We start from the raw sequence: 7,740 nt of genomic DNA on the forward strand, positions 1-7,740 counted from the left end.
AGCAATTGATTCATTTTCAAAATTTATACCAAACAACAAATTCTATGTTAAGGTGTGTTTGCAAGGCAATGCACATCTCAACATTTATTGAATTATTATTATTATTAGGTTTGCAGTATTTGTTATTCATAAGTGTGCTTGCAAAGCCGTAAACATAAGAAACCCAACTATAGATTTTCAACATACTTTTTTGACTTCAAATTATTTAGAATGAATTTCCACTTAATGTATTCTGAAAGTGTACATTTTCATGGAATTTATTCAACATACAAAAGGTTCCATAGCTTAAAATCAGCCAAACATACAATATTTAATTCTATGTAAACAAAGCTTCCTTTGACTAGTCTGCTACTTTTACCAGAAATCAGAAGAGAGATATCTTCTGTGCAACCAAAGATAGAGCAATATTTCTAAGCATGTCATTAAAAAGGTGTTTTTTTGGACCACTTCACCAACAAGTTTGAAAAAACTTTGGAGTATATGAAATGTTTATTTACTTCTCAAGCTATAATTTACCACTGAAACATTACATTTACACATATTCAGACTCTTTTCTCCGATAATTAAAATTGAGCTTTGGGGCATCCTGTTTCCACTGATCATCCTTTAAATGTTTCTACAACTTAATTGGGGTCCATTTGTGGTAAATTCAATTAATTGGACAGGATTTATAAGGCACACACCTGTCTATATAAGGTTGCACTGTTGACAGTGCCTGTCAGAGCAAAAATCAAACCATGAGGTTGAGGGAATTGTCTGTAGGGCTCTGAGATAGGATTATGTCGAGGCACAGATCTAGGGAAGGTACCAAAAATATCTGCAGCATTGAAAGTCCCCAAGAAAGTGGCTTCCATCATTCTTAAAATGACTAAGTTTAGAACCACCAACGCTCTTCCTAGAGCTGGCTGCCTGGACAAACTGAGCAATTGGGTGAGAAGGACAACCATCTCTCCAGCACCATCTCTCCAATCAGACCTCAGTAAAAGACACATGACAGCCTGCTAAGAGTTCTTTACGTGCCTTTTAGAAAACTCCAAGCTGGCTGTCAGGTCCCTTTTAGTGAGGAGTGGCTTCCGTCTGACCGCTCTACCATCAAGGTCTGATTGGTGGAGTGCAGCAGAGATGGTTGTCCTTCTGGAAGTTTCTTCCATCTCCACACAGGGACTCTGCAGCTCTGTCAGTGACCATGAGATTCTTAGTCAGTTTGTCCAGGTGGCCAGCTCTAGGGTGTTGGTGGTTCCAAATGTATTCCATTTAAGAATGATGGAGGCCACTGTGTCCTTGGGGACTTTCAATGCTATTGATATTTCTTTGGTACCCCTTCCAGATCTGTGCCTTGACACAAACCCTGTCTCAGAGCACTGTCTGAAAATTGGTCTCAACAGTTTGATAGCATATAAATGTTTTATACAATATCACAAATCAATGTCAGTAACAAAATTAAATGTGTATTGATAAATTAAAGAGCAATAGACTTGAATACTACTAAAATGCAATAATTAAAGACTAGAACTCTTTTTAATCTATTTGTTCCAGATGTAGTTTTGAGAGGTTAAGGTTGGCCCAACTTGGTTTGCATTTTAATGTAACATAAATGGTTTAGATGACATCCACAGGAACAGTGTTACTGCTTAAAATGTTTATTCTCCTTGTCCAATGAAGCCTAAAGAACCCCTCCCCTGACATCTGCCGACCTTGCTGATCATGCGAAGATTAATGCTTTGTTCATGTTAACCTGAAATGGAAAGTCTGCATGAAGGCATTAAGGCAAAAAGGGGTGAAATTTTCATAATAACCTTTTGGAGAACAGGTTTAAGTATAACTTCTGAATGAGTGAAGCTTTCAGTGAGAGGTTAAGTGCTTTAATATTCAATAATTTATTTGTACTGTTGCCAGTGTTGTCTGTCTGAGTTTTCTGTTTTGTACATTTTATTTTATTTATATGCTGTCTCCCTAAAGGAGTCCTTGTGCCTCTTGCTAGGCCGTGATTGTAAATAAGAATGTATTCTTAATTGACTTGCTTGGTTGAACAAAGGTTAAAATAAAACAAATGTACGAAAATAAAAAAGATGTCTAAACCCTGGATTCTCTTGGTATGCAGCCTCTTGACAAAATCCACATTGTGTTGCAGATCACACACACAAAAAATATCAATCCATAAAAGCAACTATAGGAGTTGGAATTCAGATGTGGTTTTCAGGGGTAGTGGCTTAACGTGAATGTCCAATGACTGAGATCTCTGCTTCCCAGTGCATTCAGTATAGGCCAACTGTCATCAGGATATGAAATGAGATTGTTTTAAATGGGTCATGGATCATATTTTGTGATCCAATTCTCCTGGCTAAATCTCACTAACTGAAATTTTACACATGCTGTAAGCATGTAACCTACAACAATATGCTTTACCTGGCTTATCCAGTCAGATCCGGATTTACCTCATCCCGAGGCAATGATTGGATTTAGTCATCATTCACTGAGGTCAAAGTATATATGGGTGCATCCTGTGAGGTCTTATAACCGCCAGTAAATAGAGACATATAGAGGTGATGTCACATGTTTGCCTGATTATGAGGGGGCCTTCCAGGTTCACTGAGCTGTAACTGAGAGTGGCTGGCATGTGTTAGAGCTCTGACATGCCAACTCCACATTCACGGAGTGAGTAAGACAGGTGCATATGTGCAATATTGCCAAGAAACCTGAAAACGTCCCTTTCTTCAAGGAGTCCATCAGTATCCCCAGTGGACAAACTGACTCCAACTTCATACTTTATGTTTTGTTCTGTCCTTTTAAACCAGTCATACATAGGAAATGGACAATTATACTGACAGTAGAACCTGCTTTATACAAATTGCTGTCCTGTAATCAGCAACCGACATTTTCTCATTAAACAAGTTAGCTTATATTGTGGCCTGTCAAGACACCACTGTGTCCTGTGATTTAAGGACATGTCATGATGCCTGTGGCTTTCAGAAGGGACAATATTACCCCTTGTCCACAGTGAATAGAGCAGAGCATCCATGGACAGGTTGCATAAGTCACATCATAGAAAATCCTTCACTGCACACGACGTTACAACAGAAAATGTAAGACTTGTCAGAAACCTTCTTGTGAGTTATTTTTGGCCAGGGAGAACACAAGACCCGTATTGTACATATTTGACCAATCTTTGACCTGCTCATTTTACGCGACCCACATGGTCTAAGCTTACAAGTATGCAATATACCTTTCATCCCAGAAATGTGTTTGGATCGGGAATCTTTGTAAAATTCCAACTTTGAATTGTGTAAAGTTTCGCCAGTTAAAGGGGTAAGTCAATTAAATGTGTTTTAACCTGCTAATGATTGTAAAGATTAAAGTAGGCCTTAAGGAGGGCTGGCAATTCTATCTCCTCTCACTGAGATATAATAAGGAGCAAAAGCCAGGTTAATATGTTTTTAAAGCAAGTGGTGAAATACTCTGCAACTAGAACCGTAGAAAAAGTTTTTCTAATTTCCCAGTTCTCCTGTTCCCACTATGCACTAGTTGGAGTGTTCTTTTGTGTCAGGGTACACTACACATTTACAAGTCCTCATTTTTGGGAAGGGGGATTCAGGAATTATTCAGTCTGAAAAGGTCTTTTGCCTAATTATTTTATGATCCGTCTCAAAGGTAGAACCGCACGGAGGACTGTTTCCATTGATGAATGTTAGAAGGCAGTGAATCATTCAGAGAGAAAGGGCATATGTGTCACATTTCATCAGCGAGATTTTGTCTGAATAAAGAGTGCAATAGAAATTGATGATGATTTCCCCCCATCCCCTTTGTCTGTCATGTAGGCCTACATTGAACATATGCCAGTATTGTGACCAGGGGCCAGAACCCAATCAATTGGTGCCCATGGTAGCCACCCCCAACCCGCTGTCACAGCAATACAAATAGCTAAGGTGCACTGCTGGTTTGGCTCCATAGCCTTGATCAAGTAATGAGGCCTGAAATGAAATACAGTACATTTGGCAATACATTCTCCGAATTATTCTGCTTTCCGTGCTCTGGTGTGATTAATGAATGCAGAAATGTTGTGATGGGGTTTTGCTGTTTTGGCTGAGAATCTGCATGTATTTTTGCATTCCTCTAGTAGATGTGCGGTGTTTGGTTTACAGTGCTACACACTAACCTATGTTGTATGTGATTGTGTATGTTAGCCAGGGCATTTGAGGCCTGTTAACACTTCACAGGATTGTCATCGGGAAGTTTGAAAAGCCTGCCACAAGCCTAATAAGTGATAAGAAAGATCAGAATTGGGCTGCCTCTGCTTTTGGCCGAGAAAATAATTCAGTAAAGTATATCTTATTTGTTTAATTGTGCCCACTCTGAGGCTAAATTTGCATAGCATCTACATTGCTCGCAAAGCTTCTGCTGTTTCAGTGTTGTTTTTGCGACTCAAACGTCAGAGGTCAAACAAAAGCAAAATTTAGGTTAAGAGAATGTGTGAGACTGATGTCCTTTTTTTTGTTTTTTTGTGTATACATTTCATTTATTTTCTTGCTTTTGAAACTAACAGACGGATAGCATTGCTATCAGTAATTTGGGACTTTTTATTAGCAGTGATTTTTATTAGCCGTGTTAGTTAATCCCAGTATTTTAGAGCCTGCTAATAGCCATAAACATACATTTTGTCTTCCTACTACTCCAATGCCCATCCGTTTTAAGAATCATATGTGCTAAGTTTAGCAATACAGGGAACTGCCGCCATCAATATAAATGCAAATGAGTGGTTGGGCACAGAGAAGCCGTGGCGTGGCTTTGTCATGATAATATTATACGTTTGCCTCAGAGGAAGGAGCAAGACTAGGTATTGAGCTGCAGATGAGGGGCAGGCTTTGAAGATCTAACACATATTATCCAAAGTGGAAACACATGAAAAAGCAATGACTATTTAGTGGGGAGATCATAGGACCTGAAAGGGCCTTCTGTTTGATTCAACATGACTGGGATGCGTCCAGAAACAAGTAAACTGTGCAAAGAAGGATCCGCTTTGTTTAGTATTGCAAAAAGGCATGATTGTAAAGCCTGTGTTTGTTTTGCTCACAAAATAGGGGTGTGGAGTCATGACAGTCAATGAGTCATGAGCTGCGACATGTGAGACGTTTTGCATGTAATGCTTGTCAAAAAAAGCCATTTGCATGTAATGCTTGTCAAACCTATTAATGCTCCCAAAACCCATCATGGCCAAAATCAATATATATCATTTCAATATTTGATAACTGAATAACTGAAGATACACATCCTAAATCGAGGACAAGCCAGGGTGTATTGTTAGCTAAAGGGACTAACTCTGGTTGTTTTTGGCAAATACACATACATTTTAAAAGTCAAGTACATGTCAGATTCAATGAAAAAGTTATTTAACAATCATAATATCCTCTAAACCTTTTCAAAATATTTAAGGTGTCTAATTGGGGACAGAAACATGGATGCCTGGCTGCCATTTAATTTAAAATAACTCACCATTTTTGATAATAAGTTTCATATAGGCAAGACTTCCAACATTGCATGTATAAATTGTTGCTTGAAATTACTTTCAGATAAATAAGTTTTACATTTTAATGGAAGCAGTTGACTTTTGTTATGTATTAAATGTTTTGGAAGTCTTTGTGCATTTTAGTGTTTAGTGTGGCAGAAAGTGTTTCAGTTTTTACCAGCATTTTATGAATTGAATTTGATAAAGTGAATTCTGGTTTGTCAAAAAAGGCTAAACAATGTAGGGATATTCAACTACAGCTTAGTTTATAACTGCATGTAGTTACGTGAAAAATTCTAATTAACATGACATTTCACCTACTTTGGCCATAGTTGATTGATGGCCAAATTATTTTCTTTTGTATTCTCCATAAAGGTTTAACTTAACATTAAACTTGAACTGTGTCTGGAAAAAATTTATTACTTTGGGAGTAACATTTAATTTATATCAAATTTCCCAACCCATGTACACACTGGAAACGTGTTAAAATAGTACACTGCTTATAAAGCCTTGTTCAATTCTTTCTCAGAGTTTCTCTCTTACAAGTGAATTATGGAGTTACCACCCTCATTTATTACAGCTTTCGACTTTTTCAGTGGCATGGTAAAATATCAACTGTGCAGTAGTTGAGCCCCCCAAACTACAGTTCATGTAAAAAAAAGATTTTGGTTACTTTTTCAATTTTGTACTCCCACATTTACTGATATCCAAGGCCCTGCTATATCACTGCACATCCCAAAGGACTTGGAACAGTCAGTGTCTACAGATGCAGTTCTGGTTCTCATTACATTGCTCAGCCAGGAAGTTGACACCGGAATACAGACTGTTCCAGTCAAAAGTTTGGACCCTCTTCCCCAACTTATTTATCTCCCCATTTGGAGGTGTGTACTGCACATAACAGAAATAACACGCTATCCGGCCTTCAATCACAGCTGAGCACACAGGCGCCTAAAATGCCACAAGGAGTCACTAGAGCGCAGTTAGGTCAGGCAACCCTATTTGATTACCACCCCCCGAACAGTGCTGGACAATTGCATAGCACTCCGCAAGAATCCTGGGCAGATCTGTGAGTGGAATGGAAACCCTGGCTGTTTATGACATAGCTAACTGCAAGGCATTGACTTTATCACTGCGCCATTCAGGGGAAATAGAAATGTATGGATTAAATATGCCAAGGTGTATGGAATAATTTCGAAGATTGGGTTCAATTCATTTTATTAATATCTTAAAATGCAGTTCCAACAATAACCTTGCCGTCAGGAAGAACTGTAGATTTGCATTCCATATTAAAGAGTAAACAAAAGTGTATATTTTATGTGCACTATGTCCTCGCACACTGCTTTTGGCCATAACAAATGGGTTTGGTGAAAACATCACCGGTGAGAAAATTCACATATTGTCTTTAAGTGGATTCTTTAATACTTGCATAAAAATCTGTCGCCAATTGGATGGAAGCCTAACGATGGAGAGGTTCCGATCCTCAACACTCAGCAGAACCCAACATCTCTCTTCAATTATGCCAGCATAGAGGCACATTGAAATGCCTGTCAATATATGCATATTGGAGCTACACCTAAGTTAGTCATAAAAAAAGTTATAAAAAGTGCAGACTCATCATTTTTGTTCTAGTGATGACCTTTTCTGCAAAAATGTAATTCATGCACTTACATCTCCTGTGTAGTGTTATCTCAGATCTCTTTTCTGACTTAAATGTTTGACAGGACAACAGTCACACCCAAGGGGCACTGTATGATTTGTGTATTGGGATGTTTTACATGATTCAAACGGTGTTAGACTGTTAGGTGTGATCTATCTGAAGACAACAAAAGCTGAGAAAGAAGTCATTCATTTCATGTCATCTATTAATGATGTTTCTATTAATGACTAAATCCAAACCACTTCAACTATGACACTGTTTTGTAGAATGCATTCTCTATAAGAGGTGTCAATTTATGATAGAAATAGTAGAGGTGAGTGTGGAGTGGCCCACTTAGAATGGAACAACTGTGCTCTCACCATCAGTGGTATGCTTTGTACATGCTTAGAAAACCAAGAAGTTGTTAAACACATTTTAACTTATTTGAGGTTGGGCATAACACTGTGAACAGTTATGACCATACTTTGCACAAGCTGATAACTTGAGTTTCATGAACAAAGACGTAGGGTGCAGTTAGAGTTTCCACAGGAGAATCTGTGGGTATGTAAGGAGTTTGAACAGAACAGCAAGATAAAGAGCTTCA

The sequence above is a fragment of the Esox lucius genome, chromosome 2, assembly GCF_011004845.1.
Source record: "Esox lucius isolate fEsoLuc1 chromosome 2, fEsoLuc1.pri, whole genome shotgun sequence".
NCBI lineage: Eukaryota > Metazoa > Chordata > Actinopteri > Esociformes > Esocidae > Esox > Esox lucius.